The sequence below is a fragment of the Dermochelys coriacea genome, chromosome 6, assembly GCF_009764565.3.
Source record: "Dermochelys coriacea isolate rDerCor1 chromosome 6, rDerCor1.pri.v4, whole genome shotgun sequence".
NCBI lineage: Eukaryota > Metazoa > Chordata > Testudines > Dermochelyidae > Dermochelys > Dermochelys coriacea.
This window is the reverse complement of record NC_050073.1, coordinates 47415321-47439929: the sequence shown is the minus strand read 5'-3', so window position 1 is coordinate 47439929 and position 24609 is coordinate 47415321. Positions and strand designations below refer to the sequence as shown.

The 24609-nt window shown below is 43.3% G+C and overlaps 1 protein-coding gene across 2 annotated transcripts in view; it reads right to left on the bottom strand.

Moving 5' to 3' along the window:
• Positions 1–23695: 23695 nt before the first annotated feature.
• TRIM44 (tripartite motif containing 44) overlaps positions 23696–24609 on the bottom strand; it is a 93536-nt gene continuing 92622 nt past the window's right edge. For both annotated transcript variants that reach the window (XM_043515897.1, XM_038405805.2), the window contains one exon: positions 23696–24111. The gene's annotated coding sequence lies outside the window, so the exon portion shown is untranslated. The remainder of the gene's footprint in view (positions 24112–24609) is intronic.

The following is a 24609-nucleotide window of genomic DNA, read 5'->3' as shown; positions in this document are numbered from 1 at the left end:
CTTGAATAGAGACTGGGAATGGATGAGTCATTACACAAAGTAAAACTATTTCCCCATGTTATTTCTCCCTCCCCAACCCACCCCCCACTGTTCCTCAGATGTTCTTGTTAACTGCTGGAAATAGCCTACCTTGCTTGTCACCATGAAAGGTTTTCCTCCTCCGCCCCCCCACTGCTGCTGGTGATGGTTTATCTTAAGTGATCACTCTCCTTACAGTCTGTATGATAAAACCCATTGTTTCATGTTCTCTGTGTGTGTGTATATAAATCTCCCCACTGTATTTTCCACCAAATGCATCCGATGAAGCGAGCTGTAGCTCACTAAAGCTTATGCTCAAATAAATTTGTTAGTTTCTAAGGTGCCACAAGTACTCCTTTTCTTTTTGTGAATACAGACTAACACGGCTGCTACTCTGAAACCATTTTTTTCCTTAGCTCTGACAATAGAAAAGCTTTGTGTTAGGAAACAGAGTTATAAACCTGGTGGATACCAAAGCCAAACTTGCAGACTGACAGCACTGGAGTGCTCAATGTATCTGCTGATGAAGTACCGGTCAAACTGTCTTGCAGATTGCCAGTATGACCCCTCAGTCCTTGGCCCCTCTGCTACAACTGGTAGCATGGGAGCCAGTTAACATCAGCTGTAGTAGTGGGATTTTGTTATGTGGATCACAAGCCATCAGAAGCTAGACTGAGACATCAGCTCACTTCACACTGGTGGCCGTGTAGTGGACCTTAGAGTAACAGCTTTCACTCACTCAGGACCTGGGATGGATCAGAACCATGATCTAATAGCGTACAATGCTGTTTCTATTCTATGATCCCATGAACCATCTACTCCCTTGTCTCTCATTCTTTTACTCTGGTTTACTATCTGCTGTGGGATGAGGCGTCAATTCGAGCTTATGAACATGACTTCTGGTGTCCTGGGAACCATCTCCTAGGTAAATAATGAAAATATCTCAGCCTCCCTTGCCAAAGTAATAACAGCTGTGCTCCTCAGCTAGAAATACTGGCAGGTACGGTGTTAACATATCTGTAGAGCAGCAAAGTTATGCCTATAAAGTCCCTCTCTTCCCGCAGAAGCGCAGAGGAATATCCTGTGCAGTCTGACTTGCCTTTATCAAGTTCTCCCTGTTGCTTTGCACTGCACAGCTCATAAGACAGTTGACCATGCAAGACAGACTAGTAATAAATATGTCGGGTTGAGCAACTAGGACACAGAAATTGGAAGGAGAAGGGGAATTGTGTGGCACTAAGACTGCTGATGGGCCTTTGCTATGTTGTTTTTCATAGTGACAGCAAGAGCCTGTACACTGTACAGGTAGCACAATGGAGGATATGTAGCATCTAAGATGGCTTGGCTCTGAATTTCCCCTGGAATTTTAAAGTGACTGATGTAAACACACAGACACACATCATGTGTGTATATTATATACATATAAAATAAACAAAAAGAAAAGGAGTACTTGTGGCACCTTAGAGACTAACAAATTTATTTGAGTATAAGCTTTCGTGAGCTACAGCTCACTTCATCAGATGCATTAAGTGGAAAATACAGTGGGGAGATTTATATACACAGAGAACATGAAACAATGGGTGTTATCATACACACTGTAAGGAGAGCGATCACTTAAGATGAGCTATTACCAGCAAAGGGGGTGGGGGGAAGGAAGAAAACCTTTAGTAGTGATAATCAAGGTGGGCCATTTCCAGCAGTTAACAAGAATGTCTGAGGAACAGTGGGGGGTGGGGGAAATAACTTGGGGAAATAGTTTTACTTTGTGTAATGACCCATCCACTCCCAGTCTCTATTCAAGCCTAAGTTAATTGTATCCAGTTTGCAAATGAATTCCAATTCAGCAGTCTCTCGTTGGAGTCTGTTTTTGAAGTTTTTTTGTTGAAGAATAGCCACTCTTAGGTTTGTAATCAAGTGACCAGAGAGATTGAAGTGTTCTCCGACTGGTTTTTGAATGTTATAATTCTTGACATCTGATTTGTATCCATTTATTCTTTTACATAGAGACAGTCCAATTTGACCAATGTACATGGCAGAGGGGCATTGTTGGCTCATGATGGCATATATCACATTGGTAGATGCGCACAGCTACTACTCTGAAACCTGACATAAAACAAACACACACACACACACACACACACACACACACACACACACACACAGAGTACAGCCTTAATTATCTGAATGTTACAGGAAACATTAATGACAGGTTTCAGAGTAGCAGCCATGTTAGTCTGTATCTGCAAAAAGAAAAGGAGGACTTGTGGCACCTTAGAGACTAACAAATTTATTTGAGCATAAGCTTTTGTGAGCTACAGCTCACTTCATCGGACGCATGCATCCGATGAAGTGAGCTGTAGCTCACGAAAGCTTATGCTCAAATAAATTTGTTAGTCTCTAAAGTGCCACAAGTCCTCCTTTTCTTTTTGAGGAAACATTAAGCACAGATAATTAAAGGATTTTTCAATATCATTAATCGACATCATGGTAACATACTCCTGTTTAGGATAACAAAAATTTGGGAATAATTGAGGCCATACTGCATATGTATTATATATGTAGTATATATATATGCCCTCATAAAACTTCTAAATTTGGAGTTAAGGTTGCTAGGCTGCATAGTCTGCCAGTGCAAACCATAAAAAGCAATAGAATAAGCATCCGAGTCATTCAACACCCCATGTCCACTACACATTTTATTGGGCCTTCTCAGCCTCAGCTATTTCCCTTTCACTGTGCTCAGCCCACCCAAGTCCACCTTTAACCTGAGCAACCAACATGCAGCCAGCCTTACCTCTGGCCAAGTTTACTGGTTTACCATATTTAGGTATTTTCAAGATTAACATGTGGCTTTTATCAGAGGGGTAGCTGTGTTAGTCTGTATCCACAAAAACAACAAGGAGTCAGTGGCACCTTAAAGACTAACAGATTTATTTGGGCATAAGGTGCCATTGGACTCCTCATTGTTCATGTGGCTTTTGTAAGTTACATTGTATGTAGCTCTGTTTCTGATTTTGCATGTAAAAAAGTGATAGTGTCAGATTCCAAATGCTGGTTGTGGGATCTGTTTTTCCTGCAGCATTTAGGAAACGTTATTTGAATTGATTATCTTTGTTGCTAGCTATTGCTCAAATTTAGGTATTAGTCATGATCTACAGAATCAGGTTTAATGTAAACAGTAGGAATTTAAAAAACAAAATGGCTATAAACTAGACCAAAATAAAAGTACATCCACACAGCTTGGGTTACAGCCTTGTCTCCCCTGTTTACCAGGGCCTACACACTGACTGGAACTCTGTACAGAACACAGAACCATCTAGTGGCTGAAAGATATACTCAAGTAAGTGTATCATCACAGTATTCATTTTTACGTAAAACACCACTTAGCTCTTATCTAGTGCTTGTCATCAGAGGATCGCAAAACACTTCACAAAAGAGGTCAGCATCGTTATCACATAGAAATCACAGAACTGAATTAAGCATGTGGGTGCACATTGGGCTATTATGTTGGTGGTGAAGATATGTGGGTTTAACTCTAGAAGCCTGTGAATGGCTTAAAGTCCTTTTGATGCCAGTGGGAGTTTTGGGCACATGCTACCTTAGTTTTGTAAAACCAAGCCTTATTTTTTAAAACCAGCAGTGTTACATACTCCTTTCACTTTTCACACCATCTCTCCATTTCTGGGGCAGTGAACTCACCTGGAGAGGCTATTTGGAGCCAGTCTTTTTCATCTCCATGCTGAGGTGTTGTGTGCCTTTTCCCTGCCATGCTGCAGCTGTTACTGATGTTAGAAAAGATTAAATTTTGATGAGCTGCAGTACTCCATCCCCACCTTGGTGCCCTAGCACAAGGGCACAGAGCAGCACAGAAGTAGAAGTGGCACAGGATGGCAGAGCAGAGCATGGAAAAAAAGCAGTGGAAGAGGATTGTTCTTTCTTTGAACGCACTGGAGTTAATATATACAAAATCAGCTTTTAGTAAATAGACCTGTTTATTGGAGTTTGTAAAGCACACAATAACAAATGAACAAACAAACAAAAAAAGCAAGCAAGCAAGCCACTAAAATGCAGCCATATTGTCCAGTATTTGTTCTTGTGATCTGTGCTCACTGGATCAAGGGCTTAAATACAGACATCGGAGAATGCAAAGGCCACATACAGTAATAGCAGAGGCATATATATGGCTCAAGGACACAACCCAATGGGAAGCAGAAATGGCTGTGAATACCAGGCCACGGAATGAAAGGGAGCACAGGGGAGAAGCTGGCATATGTGAGAGAGAGGGTGAGATGTGTGTGCAGTGGGGGAAGTTAAGCTACACAAAGGGGGAGAGACAGAAGTCTTGTAGAGATACACAGAAGACTTGGACTTGGGACAGAAAATGTTGGAAAGTTTCAGTTCACAAAGTGACAACCAATCTAATTTTATATAGAATCATAGAATCATAGAATCATAGAATATCAGGGTTGGAAGGGACCCCAGAAGGTCATCTAGTCCAACCCCCTGCTCAAAGCAGGACCAAGTCCCAGTTAAATCATCCCAGCTAGGGCTTTGTCAAGCCTGACCTTAAAAACCTCTAAGGAAGGAGATTCTACCACCTCCCTAGGTAACGCATTCCAGTGTTTCACCACCCTCTTAGTGAAAAAGTTTTTCCTAATATCCAATCTAAACCTCCCCCATTGCAACTTGAGACCATTACTCCTCGTTCTGTCATCTGCTACCATTGAGAACAGTCTAGAGCCATCCTCTTTGAAACCCCCTTTCAGGTAGTTGAAAGCAGCTATCAAATCCCCCCTCATTCTTCTCTTCTGCAGACTAAACAATCCCAGCTCCCTCAGCCTCTCCTCATAAGTCATGTGCTCTAGACCCCTAATCATTTTCGTTGCCCTTCGCTGTACTCTTTCCAATTTATCCACATCCTTCTTGTAGTGTGGGGCCCAAAACTGGACACAGTACTCCAGATGAGGCCTCACCAGTGTCGAATAGAGGGGAACGATCACGTCCCTCGATCTGCTCGCTATGCCCCTACTTATACAACCCAAAATGCCATTGGCCTTCTTGGCAACAAGGGCACACTGCTGACTCATATCCAGCTTCTCGTCCACTGTCACCCCTAGGTCCTTTTCCGCAGAACTGCTGCCGAGCCATTCGGTCCCTAGTCTGTAGCGGTGCATTGGATTCTTCCATCCTAAGTGCAGGACCCTGCATTTATCCTTATTGAACCTCATTAGATTTCTTTTGGCCCAATCCTCCAATTTGTCTAGGTCCTTCTGTATCCTATCCCTCCCCTCCAGCGTATCTACCACTCCTCCCAGTTTAGTATCATCCGCAAATTTGCTGAGAGTGCAATCCACACCATCCTCCAGATCATTTATGAAGATATTGAATAAAACGGGCCCCAGGACCGACCCCTGGGGCACTCCACTTGACACCGGCTGCCAACTAGACATGGAGCCATTGATCACTACCCGTTGAGCCCGACAATCTAGCCAGCTTTCTACCCACCTTATAGTGCATTCATCCAGCCCATACTTCCTTAACTTGCTGACAAGAATGCTGTGGGAGACCGTGTCAAAAGCTTTGCTAAAGTCAAGAAACAATACATCCACTGCTTTCCCTTCATCCACAGAACCAGTAATCTCATCATAAAAGGCGATTAGATTAGTCAGGCATGACCTTCCCTTGGTGAATCCATGCTGACTGTTCCTGATCACTTTCCTCTCCTCTAAGTGCTTCAGGATTGATTCTTTGAGGACCTGCTCCATGATTTTTCCAGGGACTGAGGTGAGGCTGACCGGCCTGTAGTTCCCAGGATCCTCCTTCTTCCCTTTTTTAAAGATGGGCACTACATTAGCCTTTTTCCAGTCATCCGGGACTTCCCCCGTTCGCCACGAGTTTTCAAAGATAATGGCCAAGGGCTCTGCAATCACAGCCGCCAATTCCTTCAGCACTCTCGGATGCAATTCGTCCGGCCCCATGGACTTGTGCACGTCCAGCTTTTCTAAATAGTCCCTAACCACCTCTATCTCTACAGAGGGCTGGCCATCTCTTCCCCATTTTGTGTTGCCCAGCACAGCAGTCTGGGAGCTGACCTTGTTAGTGAAAACAGAGGCAAAAAAAGCATTGAGTACATTAGCTTTTTCCACATCCTCTGTCACTAGCTTGCCTCCCTCATTCAGTAAGGGGCCCACACTTTCCTTGGCTTTCTTCTTGTTGCCAACATACCTGAAGAAACCCTTCTTGTTACTCTTGACATCTCTTGCTAGCTGCAGCTCCAGGTGCGATTTGGCCCTCCTGATATCTTTCCTACATGCCCGAGCAATATTTTTATACTCTTCCCTGGTCATATGTCCAAGCTTCCACTTCTTGTAAGCTTCTTTTTTATGTTTAAGATCCGCTAGGATTTCACCATTAAGCCAAGCTGGTCGCCTGCCATATTTACTATTCTTTCGACTCATCGGGATGGTTTGTCCCTGTAACCTCAACAGGGATTCCTTGAAATACATATGTAATACATATGTAATACATAAATATGCCCTGTCCTTATCTGTTCGCAGGGCTGCACTTTATCAGTAGCAATGGAATGGATCTAATACAATTACATAGTGATCCTGACAGAAATAACGCTAACCACCAAAGGCGAGCTGCAGCAGTTCTGAGCTTAATGAGGTTAGCAACTGTAGTGCAAGCTTCTGTAAGGTCTTCAGTCTTATCTACAACTGGCTCCTGACTCTCCTTTGAGATATTTTCAGAATCTGCATGCTCTTGAGTAGTGCAAGGTGAGTGCCACAACTTTTTTTTTTAAAAAAAATCCAGGCAGCAAGATAAGGTCTTCTCCAGGTTTCCAATGCTGTCACAAACCATGAGGGCAAAAAAAACCCCCAACAGGGACATACTTATGAGCCACCCCCACTCTGAGTCAACAGGTGCCACAATGGCTTCTTGACTTGGGCCTATGCTTAGCAATACCATGCCCCTCCTGTTCAGAGCTCTGAAGCTGTGAGACCCACTGGATGATATCGTTGAAAACACTGAGACAAACACTCCCCTCAGATGCACTGGTGAAGCTCCATTGGCCTTAACAGGGCTGTGCTTGGATTACCCAGGGGACAATTTGGCCCAATATTGTCAACCAATTAAAAATGTTATTAGAAAAATACAGGAACACAGACCTTGGCCTCTTAAAAGAGGTGATGCCATTTGTAGCATTGCCAATGCTTGCAATTTTATTGCGAGTCTCCTGATATGCACTGTTTTTCCTTAAAGCTCCAGCTGCTGGAGGCATATGATGAGGTGAGAATATCAGCTTTCATTTACAAAACAAGTTTCTAACCCTAACAGTTGGGGAGAAAAACTTCAAACTGTGACTTAAGCATGCCTTTAAGACTCAGGAAGAGTCACATTCTGGGGCTCATGGCCTAGCACGTGGCCACTGTGGGGTCTGGGTTCCCAGCACTGCAGGGGAAGTGTTAAAAACACAAAAGATAGAAATAAGCAGAAAAAGTCCCTCTTTCCAATGAAACTTAAGAGAAAATAGTCCTGGCAACTCCTGCTCGCTTACTCCTGTTGCTGAACCCCATTTCTTTTGCAAACCCTTAGTGGTAAGTTCTTCATTTGAACTCCTGTCTCAAGTATCACATTGTCAGAGTTAAACTGTAACAGCTATTTTGAAAAGGGTTTAATAACATAGGGTGCCTCTGTTTTTGAGGGTTCATCTTCAGACACTTTAAAAAAGGCTTGCTTTTCAAAAAGTGCTCAATACCTGCAACTCTCATTGACTTCAACCGGAGCTCTGGATGTTCAGTAGTTCTGGAAATCAGGCCCAAGGGGTCTCCAGTTGGGCATCCAGAGACCCAGATTAGTAGCCACTTTTGAAAATTTTGGCCTACGCTCCTTGGAGCAGGGACTTAAGGCCTGGTTCCTCTCACACTCGCACCAATGTAAATCACGTGTAGCTACATTGCTGTCACTGATGTTACTTACACCGGTTTTAAAATTGTGAGAGGAGAGTCTTCTTAGGTGTTTCCAAAGACATCATGTCTATCTATGGCTAGGAGGCTCCCAAGCTGAAAAATCTGACCTGAATCTTAACCATCCCACAATTCAGAGGTGTTGGATTCAGCCCACAATAAAGATGGGGGAGGTAACTCAATTGTGCAAATCTGGATCCAGGTTCCGATTCTGAATCCACCCACCTTCTTGGGTTGTTTGGATCCCAGGTTTCGGTCCCACCACATTTTGGGTAACTGCACGGTGATCTGTATGCCTCAGTTTCCGCCACATCCAGTGATCTGAAATCTTTATTTAGTAACAAAACTTCTCTATGAGACCTAAACGATTTGCTGGCGTTGGTGACTTGCCGCAAATATTTCCTCCTGATCTGTGTGTTTGGGAAGAAGCAGTCCACGGGAAATACACAGATGCTGGAAAGCTGCTGGCCTGAAGTGGCTCTCTGAATGAAGATATCTTCTGGGTAACGTGAAGGCTTGACTTGTAGTATACTTGATATACTTCAGTGCTGACAAGTGTAGAAAAAAAAGTCTTGATTTACTTTTTCTCCAGAAGAACGAGAGAGCCGTTACTGTTGGCATTCCCATTATGAAAAGGGATGCAAATTTACAATGAGAACAGCTCTGATCAACAGGCAACTACTGTCCACAAAAGAGTTGAACATTTTTCATGTAAGTTGTTTTGTCTGATAAATGCAGTAGTCAGATACCTGCTGGATTAGTTTAGAATCACATCTGGAGCTGAAATAAACTAGCATATTTAATTCTCTGGAAATTCTTTTCTCTGCACACAGCAATCAGCCTCTACAGTTTAGGAGCTTCGATTTGGTCTCTACAGCCATCCAACACCATCTTCCTAGAATGGCCACAGTAACGCTATAATTCTGGTCAGGAATAACCCTCAATATTTGTCATCTCTTATCCCTGCTCGCTTCCCATCCCCTTTTTAAAGTAGGAGAGAAATTAATGAGGGCATGAAAAAAACTCATGCATTTCATTACCTCACTTTAATGGGCTGGACCCCTCATTAGATGCTGTGGATCACAGCCAGATAGACTGTGACCCTCATTATGTTTCAAAGTTACTCTGCAGCTTAATGAACGCTGGTTGGTGGCTTGCTGGTCACTTAACCCCTCCCTGCCCTTTGGATTCACACTTCATTAGCTGCAGAATGTTTATTCCTCAGGGGTTCCTTCTTCTTCCTCGTATGACCCCAGCCTTCTACTCTCTCTCTCTTTTTTTTTTTTTTTTTTAAATTCTGCTGCTCTGGTGGCCCTGGGAAAATTGAAATGATAGTGACCTGGAATGGTGGCAAAGGCAGTAAATCACTATTGGGGATGGGATGACCCTGTCTTTGATGACTAAAGACAACAACTCTGGAAGGAAAAGTAGACAGATTGTATCAGAGACAGCATTAACTGGCAGACAGGCACCCTCCTCCTGCCTCCACAGCCACAGTGACTTTCCCTCATGCCACAGCATTTCTACAGCTTTGGGGTGGGCTGAAGAATCCCTGAGATTGTTGCCTGAAGAGCAGAGCCTTGCCTAGAGACACAAACAATGTTGACTCACTTGCTGTCCTGTACAGCCCAGCATCAAAATTCATTGATTTGTTCCCTTGATTTCAGCTCACTAGAAACCCTGCTCTAAGTGCAGGGAAGGGCTTCATAACTGAGTTCTTCAATACTCATTCAGCCAAAGAATGGTCAAGTCCAAAGCACACTCACACACCAGCAGGTAATCACTTCCTGTACCCCAAGACCAATCTGCTGGAGTCCAGCTCTTCTTGGCCCTTGTGGCAAGAGTTTTGTGGGTCCAGGGCATCAGTTACATGTTGTGCCTTCTCCCTGGAGCACCTTTTTCTCAGTCATACAAATGAGACGGATGTATATGGGCTTGTGGAGAGGATGCATATGAAGGGAAGGATGGTCTTGTGAGGATGGCTCTGGCTTGGGCCTTAGGAGATCACTCCTCCATTCTGCCAGTATCTTCCCATATAGCCTTGGGCCAGTCACTTAATTGCTCCATGCCTCAGTTTCTGCACTTGTAACTGGAGACAATAGTTCTTCCTTTGTCTCTCTTGTCTATTTAGAATCAAGTACTTTGGAACAGAGGCTATCTGTTATGCATATGTAGAGTGCCTAACACAACACGGCCCCGATTTCAGCTGGGGCCTCTTAGCACTGCGTAATATAAATAATAAATGCATTGTATCCCTTCACACTACAATCAAATATTACCACCAAACCAACTACATACCCAGTCACCTCGACAGGTACAACCAGAAAAGAGGCTGTCACTTTGAGGGATACCATTAGAACACTGACATGCCTGTGTGCTTTATGGTTAAAATGAGGCATGCCTGCCTCTCTTCCATCTGGGGGCTGGCAGGGGCAGTCCCCTCCATATCAGCAACTAAGCAGAAGGAGGCCCTGTCACAGACTCATCTGATCCTGGCAGATCCTACCCACATCTCACTTCAATGGCAAGTCACTTTAGAACTGTATTAAATTAAGGTTGCCTCAATGCGATGGCAACAAAAGCGGGGAGGCGGACCTGCTTTGCCACTCTAACAAACAGAGCCACGTCTCATTGTTCAGCATGCGTTCGACTCACTGAGCATGGAACTTCCATCCTCCTCCCTCGCTGCATCAGGAGTTCAATGTGGGGCCACAACAGAGCACAGATGGTGCCAGCTGCCTAGACAAACAGCAGCTATTGTGAAGCGTACTCGCATATGTTGAATGCTAATGTTGGTTCTTATAATGAGGGAAAAAGGAAACAGGTAGCTTTGTGTTGCTGGCAGGAGCAGCAGACTGGCTTTGTGAGCTGTTCTGGGCATGTGCAAATTCTACTTTAAAGGTCAAAACGGTAGCTGGCTTGTCAAATACATAGGACTGATATTGTGATAAATGAATAGATGAAGTTCCTTTAACTGTGTGATTAACCTAAGCATTAGGAATTTTTAGTGAATCTAGCACCATATGCTGAAACTGTAATAATTCTGAAATCTAACGTATTTTCCACCATTGTTAGTCTGATTTTTGCATTTCACTGACGTTGGAGAGAGTGAAACTAGACTGGCCTGTGTCATATTCTGGTTGTCCTGTGGGTAAATACCATGGGCTAGTAGCACAAGGGGGACTTAGGTGTTGCAGTGCCTCACTTTTAGGTGTCCTGCTGCCTAATGGAATTCACAACCCTGAGTTAGACTCCCAGGCTCCCTGTACAATGATGGGGAGAATTAGGCACCTCAAGAAGGGATTCACAGAAGCTTTCATGCTGAGTAGGACACTGCCTAAACCAGCCCATAGGAAATGCCAAGAAGAACTTAGGTGCCTCCGTCTGGGGTGGAGGGAGGCACCTATCTTCATCTGGGATTCACAGCCATGAACCTTCTCCTGGAGTTAGATGCCCAACTCAGATCAGCGCTCTCTCAAGAAAAGTCAAGGAGGCCATGGTGGTGGCCTGATGTCGAGATGGAACTTGAACTGTCGTGTCCCATATCTTAGGGGAGTGCCTTAACCCCTGAGCTCTATCTTTCAATTTCTCTTGTTGAAGCTGTTCCAGTTTGTATACATACTTAAATATTCACTGGGCCAGAGGGTGAGGATGACTCTATAGCCTAGCGGTTAGGGCACACATCTAAAGGGGCAGTTAGGCACCTCCGACTCCTCTTGTGAATCTAGTCCCTACTGTAGCATAAGTTATCCCACCTCTCTCCTGTCAGAGCAGGATTGTTCCCCAATGCAGCCTAGATTTACATAACTTCAGTAGGGAACATTGTCCATTTCCCTTTAAAGGGTGTACTGCAGCTTAATAGGTTTCATTGCTACCAAGTTTCCTTTGATATTCACTCTCTGCATCCGATGAAGTGAGCTGTAGCTCACGAAAGCTTATGCTCAAATAAATTTGTTAGTCTCTAAGGTGCCACTTTTCTTTTTGCGAATACAGACTAACATGGCTGCTACTCTGAAACCTGTTTTCCTTTGTTCACCTTCAACCTGTTTTTCTTACTCATATCTCTTGTGACACAAGGAGTGAGAACCACTTCAAGGGGGAAAAAAGCTGCACACCAAATCCTGGTTGGGGATATCCCTTAATAGGAAGGAATTCATTATTTATTTTCTTTTTCATTGGATTTACTCCCGAGGGACCTGCTTTCTCTTTTTCTCAGATACACTGTGAGTGGTTTTTCTGTAATAAGCCTGGGGGAAAAAAAGCTCTTATTTATTTATTTCCCTTTGGGAACATCTCAGCTGTTATTGCCTGACAATGCGGTTTTGTAGCAGGGAAAGAATATTCTGAGTGGAAGAGCCTGAGCATCTATTCGTGGTATTCACCACCTTATCCCCCAGAAGTCTTACAAATCAAGAAGAAGCAAAGACAAAAAGTGGCTCCTCTGCAGCATCTTCATGAGCATTTATACACATGCCTATTTTTGCTGCAATTCCAAGGTCTTACAATGTACAAGATCTAAAAACCACGCCCAAGAGCCATATGACACTGCTGTTCATTTTAAAGCTTCTTTTTGTTCAGCTGAGTGATTAGATTGAGCAACCGTGGTCAGAGCTGGGCCTGAACCACAAAGTTTGGACCTGAATTTTTCCAAAGTTTGAGGGTGTTAAGATCTAAGGTTTTCCAATCTAGAAAAATGGACCAGCACTGAAGTATACATCAAGAGCCAAAGCATGTGCAGAATGGGAGGGCTGGGTTCAGGCCCTCCTTTAGTTCAATCTTAAAAGGTAAAGAGTCTTACTACTCAGATTTGCTTCTTCCACACTCCTGGAGGCCTGGATATTACAGCAGCAAGAGACAAATTTAAGTGATAAGCTTTCACTACACAGTTCAATGTGGTGATTATTAAAGAGCAGGGTGGGATCCATCCTCATAAATCACTGTAACCTAATCTGGAGTCTAGTAGGCCAGATTACTGCTTCTCTTTCAACTTGTTTTTGTTACCATTTTATCCTGTTGCTGGTGCTTGCCATTTAGATGAGGTCAAATGAAATATTTTCTGGTCTGAGTGCCCCCAGTGCCCATTGGAATTGATGGAAGTTGAAGTGCTAAGCACCTTGCAAGAGGCATTGAGCACCTAGCAGGATCAGACCCTTGCTCAATTCAGATCTTGCAGGCATGATGCCTGGGTTGGATACCAGATCTCCTTGGGCACTAAGGAATCCTGACCTCCAGCCCCTGGAGCTGTAATAAACTGTGCTGTAAACCTCCAGGGCTGCCTCCTCATAAACAAGCTCACTGTCTTTACAGCTCCATTGCTGTTTATGAAGATAGCAAGTCATGGCTGTGCAACCTGTTGTGGGGGGGGGGGGGGGAAATCACTTGGTCTCAACTTTCCAAAAGCAGAACCAACTATTAAATATTGACTTAACCTGTCCTTTTGGATCAGTGGAAATAAATATTAAACACTCTCTTAGGCTTGCAGGAAAAATGAGATACAGTGAATGAATTCCACTAGGAGAAGCACAGACTGCAAATCCTGGCTTTCACTTTGAATTACAGATGTGACATAGGCTGCCACTTCATTTTAAAAAGCACCAGGAATTTATAGACTTCCTTTGGACACAATTTGAATGTGCCTTGGAAGCCAGATATTGGAGAGGAAGCCAGGGCAGTGAGTCACTTTCCATCCCTCCTTTCTTCTACTGTTTATGCCATTACTGGGCCCTATTACGATTTAATCCTGCCCGCTGTGAGAGAGGTTATGTTCAATAAAAAGATTGTGAACAGAAATAAATTGTATTCACTGACAGAAACTCCTACCCTAAAACTCATAAGGTGCCACAGTGAAAGGGAGAAGTTAAAAAAAAAAGTGAGCATGGAATGGAGAGCAAATCAAATAGCTTATCTGCTAGAAGAAAAGGAGTACTTGTGGCACCTTAGAGACTAACAAATTGAAGGGAGTGTGTCAAAGGGATACAGCCCCCTTACCTAGTTACTCATCAAGGTGAAAGAAGATGAGAGAGAAGGGTTTACTTTCAACTGCATTTAAACACTGACTTGTAGGCTGAGTCCTGACATACTCATCACATGCATGGGCATCAATCCATGTTCTGTGAGTTCATGAAAGTGAAGCTCTTAGGGCAGGAGTGGGCCAGGACTCACTGTTCCCCTTACCTTCCTTTCCCATGGGACAGATGGAACTGTTGAGGGAAAGTGTTGTTTGTGGGAAGGGTTGTTTGTCAAGGGTTGGGGTATAGTTCTCTGTAACTGTGTATCTGGGAACAGCAGTGTTAATACACTTACCTGCTATGATTGGGGGTCTCAATGGAGAGGTCTTCTCTCTCTTGCTTCAGTAGCTTTGAAGCTCTTCTATTTACTTCTTGACTGTAAGGGAAATACTTCCTGGGATCATGCTGAGGTTGTCCTCTTATGTAAGAAAGCAGCCAGTGGGAGCTTGGAGTTTATTTTTTGGAAATGACTTCTAAACTGAAAGAGCCTTTGGAAGCAGAGAACTTGATGTCTCAAGGAGCAGAGGGATCTGAAATATGCTGTCACTGTTTCTTTTAGGAAGCTTTGCTTGATGGGATAGCTGGCTTAGCTGTATAAAGCCTGAATTAGCAGCTCAAACTCAGTTAACAGGGTGGGAGTTTACACAGCAATGCCAGAATTACACTAAAGTGCTTGTGAGATGTTCTGTTTTTCCTTCTCCAAGAATACAACTCTTGTTTTCAGTCATCAGGGTTATTGGGACCTATGCTGCACTTAATCTGGCCCTGCCACAGGGAATGGAAGGGAACCATAAAATGATTGCAGCAGAAGCTCCTGACAGCTTTGGCTGTGTTGTCTTCAAGAGCTGATGCCCCAACTTGTTGAAGGCCTTGCAAGGCAGATGTTGCACAGTGATGAATTTGTGACTCTCTAGGATTCCTTCCTCTCTGGCTGCCTAAGGGGCAGAAGCTCGTTTTCTCGTCCATCTTGGCTGCAAACAGAAATGGAGGAATGAACAACCCTCTTATTTTCTCTGTTGTTTCCTACAGCCTCTTGTCTTCCCTTTTATGAGTGCTTTGTTTGAATTGCTTACAGCTGGCAAAGCAAGAAGAGCTCTGAGCAGGTATGAGGAAAGCCATGTGCAGGGTACCCAAGAGGTGCAGGAGGCTTTAGAGCCCCAGCAGCTGGTTTCTGTAACCTGTGGAACCTGTTGACGTGGGCTGTGTGAGAGATGAGGAGCTCAGGAAGTTTTAGAGAAGGGTTCTATGTTTCAGAACAGTATTTGTAGTTACCCTGGCTATAATAAAATTATACGGTTATTTAATTCTCATGCTTCAAGCATAAGATGAGCGCGAGCTGGAGTCAGGAAGAATGTCCCTTTGTGGTATAGCATTGCGCCATTGGATCCTTTAGAAGGATTTTATGAGTTCTCTGAAGAAACCTCCAGTACTGGCTTCTATGGGAGACAGAACGTCAGATTAGGTGACGTATTGGCTGATTTAGGGTAGAAGTTTCTATAGTGAAATAAGCTTTGCAAGGGGGAATAAATGTTGCTCAGATCCACAAAGTCCCAGTTTTAGGCACCAGTAAGATCCATAAAACCTCTGCTCTACTGCCTCCCAACTCTGTAGGACTCACTTGGGGCCTAATTTTTTTTGTAACAGTTCTCTACGTGGCTAAGTTTCTGCCTCCGAGCATGGGCACTGCTGCCCAAAGCAGGGGTCCAGTTGCTTATCTTGCGCCTAGACCCCAGCACCATTGCCGAACTAGGTGAAGACAGGTATTGTCCCATCTATCTGACTTATGGGGCCCAATATGGTAGGTGTGAGCAGGCCTACCTCCACACAAAATGGCTGGGGGGAAGGGAAAAAGGTGGTCTCCTTTATAATCATTAGCCCAATGCTTAGCTACTGACCAAGGATATGGAAGATGCTGGGTCAGTTCCCCCCCTTGGCCTGAGGAGAAGGTGGAGGATGGCTTTGAACATGGGTAGGCCCAAACCACTGGATGATAGCATCAGTCTCACTCTTTCTGTGGCTACATGTATATTTATTTATACAAAGTGGCATGGCTTCAACCCGAGAAACTGAGAGAGCCCCACCCTCAGAATATTTCACAGCCTAGTGGACGGCGATTTACCTGAAAGGTGGAAGTGCCTGGTTCAAATCCCTTCTCATCAGGCAGAGTGGGGGAATTGAGCTGGGGTCTCCCACATCCTGAGTGAGTGCTTTACCCACTGGGCTTAAGGTTCTGAGGCTTGCCTACTCGGCTCTTGGGTGTGCAATTAGGTGTACACTGCTGCTGTTATAGAATGAAATGGCTTAGGGGCCTGACTCCACAATAGAGATCGCACCTATGGAGAGGTGCAGAGATAAGTGCCTCCCTCCCTGAGAGAGGTGGGGGCTTAGGGCACATCCCTCTCATTGGTTATTTGCTCTTAGGTAACTTCCTGCCTACCATGCTGGTTTTTGTGGCCCTCATTCTCACACACTTGTTTCTCCCCATGCATTGTGTAGGGAGTCTAGGCACTAACCTAGGGTTTGTGGAGTCTCCTGGATGTTGCAGCTGCTAAGCCCCAATTTGGACTGTTGTGTCTTGCTGCATATTCTTCAAAGGCAGGGTTCTCAAACTTCCTTGCACCATGATCCCCTTCTGACAACAAAAATTATTACCTAACCCCTGAGCCTGCCCAAACCCCACTGCCCTGGAGGCAGGGGCCAAAGCCAAAGGGCTTCAGCCCCAAGCATGGGGCCTATAACCTGAGTCCCATCATCCAGGGCTGAAGCCCTCAAGCTATGGCTTTGGCCCCAGGCAGTGAGGCTCAGGCTTTGGCTTTGGCCCTAGCAAGTCTAAAGCCAGCTCTGGTGACCCCATTAAAATGGAGTCTCGACCCACAGTTTGAGAACTGCTGTGTTAAAGTAATGGCAGAATGGTGGCTGCATGGTAACAGGGATATGCAGCTTGGTTCTCTGCTGTGCAGATTTCTGTGATTATTTACACTTGTGTAAAGTGCATATGAAATGCTACTATATCCAAATGATACACCTTCTACTCAGGTATAAGACTACACAATGTGCAAGGCAGTTGAGAATCAGGTCCATCGAGCCCCCTCCTTTTTAGGGCAATGCTTTAAATCCATCTTACATCAGTGGTGACCATCTGATAGCATTCAGTCATAATCCAATGCCTAGTTTTTTATACCAACTCTCATCACCATGGCACATGCAGCATGGACCCATATCCACTTCCTAGGAGAACAGTGTCCACTGGCAATAGTTGGTGCCCTTGTTGCAGCAGAAGACTGCACAGGTCTTAGAGACTAACTACACTCAATCTCCCTAGGTATAGTCCCTGCAGGTCAGTTGAGGGAAGACTGCATGGGGGATTTACATCACTGTTCCTCCTGCTGTCCTATGGCTATACAGGTGTCTTTGGTCAATTTGGCATCTTTCCACATCTTTCTCACCCAGTCAACTCACCTGCATCTCCTGCCATAGAAAAATATTTCACAACACTTCAGTCCCCCCAAAATATCACTATAGGACCTGCTGCAAGAGTGCAGACAGGGAACAGCCAGAAATCACAGCATAAGGGGGAAGGAACCAAACAACTGTCTTCGGGATATGTGGAGGAACTACATCTCTGATTTTGGCACAGAGGACATGGAGAGGGAATATTTTATAATGTCAATCCTACTGTAATGCCTTCCTGACTATTGCTGGTAAATTGAATACTGAATGAGCACCACAGCGTTCAAATGATTTCTCCAGTCCAGTTCCAAGACTATCTGAGGGCTGGAGAGATGTCAAGTGATCAGTGCCCCCTTAGACTGGTATAATTAAATCAGTCTCCCAGAAGCTGGCTGCTGTAATGGTTTCTAAGCCCACCAGAAACCTCTGAATTTCTTTGCATCGATTTGTTTTGCTTAAAGATTTCATTATCTAGGCCTTTGCGAGAGAAGAGGGTGAATATTGTCAGCTGCGTTTCCCGCCACTCATCCAATCTTCAGATTCAGATGTCTTAAAGAGTTTTGATGTGGCCCTAGGAAAAGTGTCTGTTGCTAGTGTTGTCATAAACCAAATCAGCAGATGGGAACATGAATAAAGAGACTGAGTGTTGCAGGACTAAAAATGTCCTGTGCTTTATGGGGAAAGCCTAAGAATATTGGGCCAAATTCTGACCTCATTTACACTAGTGTAAATTCTATCGACTTCAGTGGGGTTACTCTGGCTTTACGTTGGTATGAATGGGATCAGAAACGAGCTCTTTGCTGTATAAATGAGTTTATAAATCTGATCTATAACTTGATCATTACTTTTCATCCCAGTAAAATCAAATTTTAAGAAGTTCAGCCTGCAAAGCATCAGGCTGAGACCATTACACTCTCTGCATATAGAAATAGAACTACTATAGATACATACGACAATACTTAGACTGCAATAAACAAGGCAAGTAAGGCTAGCTGCCACAGGGGCAGTTGCATTTTTGTCATACTGAAAGCTTGCTAATGACTCAATCAACTTCAAGTAGCATTTAATCCCTTTTTCTTTTTCCAGTAACTAAGACTGACCACATGATTGCTTCACTGTCACCATTTACTTCTGCTGCCTTCCAAAAGTCTCAACCTAGTCTCTTCAGGCTGCAGCCTCACTTTTTCCTCTTTAGCTGGTCTGGTCTAGGCAAACAAACAAACATCTGCAACTTTAACCATTAAGAAATAATGCTCATGGAGAACAGAACTTGGATCAAGACACACAGCCCAGAAAGTGCATAAAAAGCAGTATTTCCAGTTTATTAAGAAATTATGTATATTACAAAGCTCATCCTAAGCTAAAACGGAGTCTGCATGATTTCCCTTGTGATAATGCTGGTGTCAATAATACCTGATGGGATTTGATTTGTCCTTTACATTAAAATAATGTTTGCATTTTCCTGTTTGAAAACAAAAATCAAACCAATGTGATACTGTCTGATTTTCCAGTTTGGAAACGCAGATCCTTCCCCCTTTTAACAAGCTTTGTAACTGAAATATAATACTACAGATGTTGTTGTTTTTAAAAAGGGTTGTTTTAAATATTTAAAGTCTAAAAGGTCTAAAACAACCTAAGACACAAAAGGGACATAGAGCCAGATTTCCAAAGGTATTTAAGACACAGATCCTGAAGGGTATTTAGGTTCCTAATGGCGACTGAAACCAACAGGAGTTAGGTGCCCAAGTGCCTAAAGATGCAGATAGGTGCCTTTTGACCCTGTGTGTGGATATAATTCTCTTTTTCCCCCCCCAATGAGTACTGTGTATGTGTGTTGCGTAGCGGCCAGATTTTTAAAGGCATTTAGGTACATAAATGCGCACTTTAGGTGCCTAGTGGGAATTTCAAAAGCACCTAGGTGCTTAATTCCCATTGAGGCACCTATCTGCCCTCACCAAAGGTCAAAGTCCTGAAGTCCTCACCCACACATGTAGTCTTGCTTCAGGCAAGTTCCTTTTGATAATGTTTGCCTGAAAAAGGACTGAGAAAAGCGAGGAAGGACTTCACGATTTGGGCCCAGTCCTGCAAATGGATTAAGTACTGTGGATCCCTGCTTGTGCATGTAAATCAACTGGCATCAAAAGGGGTCAGCATGGGAACCGAGGTCCACCTGTACAGAACTGATTATAGGACAGGGACCATAGTTATGACTCTGCATGCAGCAGATTATTTTCTCAATAACAAAGTATAACTAAAATGTTCTCTCTTTATTTGGCAAATATACATATGGTTCCAGTCCAATTAACCCGGGACTATATTAAAATAAGAGCCACTGGGCATAATTCAGGATTTTAAAACAATAATATTATGAAAAAATTAGCTTCACTCTGTGGAGCCTGAGGCATGTATGATTTTTGTCTAAAGAGACTGAAGAAAGGCAAAGACTTAGGTAGCAAAAAGCAAACCAAATATTTACATACAGTAGTTGTCCATCTTGAAAGGACTTGAACAGAATTTAGTTAATCCTCACCACACCCTTGTATCATTAACCCCATTTTACAGATTTGGAAACTAAGGCATAGAGTGGTTACATGCTGTGCCTAAGACCAGAGTTGGAATTAGAACTCAAATTCCTGACTTCCAAGTGCATACTCAAAGCATGCCTCCTCCTCAAAAGTAAATGCGTGGAAACCGACTTGACTGATCAAAGATCTGGAAAGGGAAAAAAAAAATAACCATGCCATTTTTCATGGAGAAACTGCAAACTATATTAATTTTCAATAAGCCCAGAGGCAGTATTATGTAATAGCTTTCCCTTGTGGCTTGTGAGATGAACATTTGGCAACTGTACAAGAGCAGTTATTAATCAGTGGTAGTTTCTACATAAAGCACTTAAACACATGATTAGTTTCAATGGGACTTAAGCCTGTGCTTAACCTCAAGTACATGCTGAAGAGCTTTGCAGAATCAGGGCCTAAATAAAGATAGATTGTGGAATCTGGACTGTAGTAGAGAAGGCTCTACCCAGGGAATCCTCTTCTCTTAGCTAATCATCAGAGTGGCACAGCGAGACATGAAGAGAGGTCCTGATTTTTGTGATTTCTGCTGATTCAGAAGCATGTTTTCTTCTCACTCCATTCCTGCAGTGCCACATTGCATCAGAATTTCTGGGGCTCCCAGTGCAAAAGGCCCTCAACTAATGAGCCATACTCTCAACTACAAGTAATTTGTGACACTTGCAATTAGGCCCAGATTGAGTGCTCTGCTTCTCATGTTCACCCAGAGGTAAGTAATGATGACACCACATTGAGCGCTCTTTAGTTATGACAGGGCTTGATTTGTGGCTCTTATGGAGATTAATTGGCATTCCAATCATCCTCCTTCATGGGACCCAAAGCTAAATGAGGAAGACAGATTTGCCCAAGAGCTGTGCAACATAGGAGTTGAAATCTCCATTATAATACAATGGTTCTGTTGCAGGAACTGCAGCAAAGGGAACTTTATATAAGCAGCCTTACTGATAGGATTGTCTTTTAGCTTTATGCATTTGAACATAAATGGCAAAAATAGGAGCCAGGCTTTCCTTGGTTGGAGAAAAATACCTGCAACTATATTTAAGGCTGCAATGGTACAAGAGGATGGAGAAGACTAATGTCTATGTAAAAATATACAGCACCATCTGGAGGGCCAAGAGTGCTTCATACTAACAGCAGCTGAGTTTCCAGTATGTCCATGAGTTTCATATTTTTAATCCTTTGGCCTAGATGCTGTGTGTTTTTTCCTAACTACTACCCATTCAGGGCAGGATACAGCAAGATTCCTATTAACGCGAACAGCAGGGAAGAGAATCACACAAGAAGGATCTGGTTGGGTAGTAGTTAGAAAATGAGACTGAATCAGGAGCTTTGGGTTTTATTCCCTGCTCTGTCACTGAGGGACCTTGGCCAAGTCACTTAGCTGTTTAATGATTCAGTTTCCTGTCAAATAAGTACAAGAATAATTTATCTCATAGGGAGGTTGTGAGGATTAATGTATGTCAATAAAGTACTTTGATTTGTCCATCTTTGCAACCCAGTGGCAGAGGCATTTGTTTAAAACACAGGGAGTTTGGGGAGCAAAGCAGTGGGAATTAAATGTCATTTCAGCTATTTCCTCCCAGTGTAGTTGTATCAATGCCCTGATACCTACAGGATATCTCTTCTACTGCTGCTATTACCCACTTGGGTGCACCATCATTTTAATGAGCCATGCTAAATAGGAACTTGTGCTTCTGTTTGGATAGCAACCAGTCACCCTTATTCAGCTCCTGATTCATTACAGAAGCTGTTACCTGCTCCCCTGATAAAGGCTTACTTGGTATTTCAGTGAGTACTGCAGCACATGTCAAATCAAAACATAATTCAATCCAATCTGAATAATACATCTGCCCTTACACAGTATGGTTTAAGAATAATATGGGAACAATGTAATTCTTATGCTGAAGGACTAACATGGCACTGTGTAGTTTATGGAAAGCTGCTGGAGCAATCATGGGAAATATCACAGGATTTAAATTGATCGAATGCATAAAACAGAAATCATGGGCCATTCTGTACAAGCCATTGCTCTGTATTTAATGCTCTCCCTGCTTCAAGTTTTTACCAGGTATCCTAGACAGCATGAGACTGCAAAAGAGACCAGAAACCTTTCCAAAAATATATTTCAGTGCCTCTTTCTGTCTGGATTATTGAGTTTTGTATAACAGGTTTCTGGATGATGGTCTTTATTTTTATGCAAATTGTGATTTTTTTTTTTTTAATTTTAGGAAGTAAAAAATGTCTCACTCAGTGACTAAAATATCTGTTTCCCTTGAAATCTATCTAAATGGTGTAGCCTGCAAACCCTGTGCTGCTGAGGAGAAAAAAACAAACCCTCCCACTGGGAACTGTTTAAAAAAAAAATTAAATAAAACAATCCTGTGCAACTTCTGAGATTTGTGACAATCCTGTTTAGTAGGTGGATCCTATTGTTTAGAGATTCAGGGCCATATTGGTTCCCTTATTCACATGCCTGGTTCCGTTGATGTTGCTATTTGTGTACCTATGAGTAACCCAAGGTGTTTCCCAAACCTTGATATTCAATTTCAAGCTATTCTAGAAATCGATACATTATCCTGCACCTTAGGAAGTCACTAAATTCCATCTATACCATTGAACCCACGGAGCCCAATTCACCACTACTGTAAGCAAGATTACTCCACTGGCTTCAATGGAATTGGATGGGCTTACATCAGTAGTGAATTTGGCCCAGTTCTTCAATAATAATTAATGATCAAATGGGAAAAAGAAAGAAGTTTTTTTGGTTTGTTTGTTTTTAAGTCAAAACTAAACAAACTGAGTGGCATAAACTAAATGTATGATAGCGCAAGAGGTACCTGGAGAATATATGTGCACATGTTTGAGACGGCCAGGGTAACGTGCATGCACACTATGAAATTCATTAGACCACTTGTACCCCGGCAATATGGCTGTAATATATGGGGGCTCCTGTAATCTCTCCTGTTGAACCTGTTCCACTTTGGATAAGTTAAAAGTTCATTGGAGCAGAGGGACTAGATTCTGGGTCTCCCACCTCCCTGCTGGATACCGTATCCACCAGGCGACTGTCTCCTCCCCCCCCCGCCTCATGATTAAGTGTTTAGGCACCTAAGTCCCTTTGTAGATCTGGGCCAATGACCTATAGTATGTGGTGGCAGGATGGGCCTCTAAGCTGCATAGACCTCTATCTAACTATGTCTCTTGAAGCCCTTTCATTAAGCAGGGCTGGAATTCACTGACATTACAGGCAGATGGAGCAAAAAGGGTAGAAGGGGTGGAAGGGAACGACAATACATCAAGTGCTCAGGGGCTGTGATTTGCTACAAGTGGGAAACCTGAAGATGAGCGCTTTATGGGAGTTCCCTGTGGCAGCCCTTGGTCCTGGAAAATGAAAGCCAATGCCATGCTCCAGGTGGAGAGACCAAGAGACTTGCTGGAAGCCCAACGGGAAGCCAGTGTCAGAGCTGGGATCCCTGACTCTAGCCTGTGCTCAGACAGCCTCACTCATGAGGCATAAATATTATTCATGATACACATTCTCTCCCCACCCCACAAAGGCTCTGAAATCTTAAGACTGTGCTCAGTTATTATACAGAGTTTCATGCAGCATTTTTCAGAACACACTAAATTAAACCATTAACATACCACTCCAATCCTTCTTCTTGAAAGACCATTTCCACCTCATATCATTTATTAATCTTAGCTGCACTGAATTATTAAACTGAAGTCCTCAATAACCTCCATCATAACCTCCTGAGTAAAAACTCCAGTGTGGCTTTTAGACTCGTATTTCTACTTTCTACTGTACTGCATTCTTCATTTTAATTACTGGTTCCACCGTGTCATATCTTTGCAGGATATTTGTCCTCCTAAGAAAAGGCGGATCAGGAAGTAGGTCGCTAGGCGTGACAGTAAGTGTGTTCCCAAAGGACAGGTGTGTGGAAGAATCATATTTTTATCTAGGAGAACCAAAGACCCATCAAAGTAAATGGAGGAAACAATTGCTGCTGCTTCTGCTGCAGTTGTGTGACTTAAGACACTCTTCCTGCATTCTCATCATCACATGGAGTCTGTGCGCAGAGGATCCTTCTGTGAAGGAAAAGCAGATTTTCCTGTTAGTAAGGGAACAGCAGGGAAATGGCAGGTGATCTACAGGTGGAAAATGATGATGAATAGGTCTCCCCAGCTCAAATGTAAGAGCCTACATGAATTAAACACAATAAAACCCTGAACATTTTCTCTTTCCGTCATTTAGAGCAGTGGTTCTCAACCTTTCCAGATGACTATACACCTTTGGAATATAGGTGTCTGATTTGGCCAACTTCTCACCATTGGTATGTCTCAACGTGATTCTAGACGACCATGTCATGGAGGAGAGAATATCACACATTCAATCCTTAGGCACTCTATGGAGATTGCCAACAAGGGGAGCAGTTAGAACCAGATATAGTGGGGCCAAGTTTGTGATGTGGACACCTGTCCACAGGAGAACTGGATTGAGATTCTCCAACTCACTGCACATAGACCAATGAACAGTCATTAGCTGGTAACAAATTTTAGTATCTAGGATTTAGGCTACATTGCAAG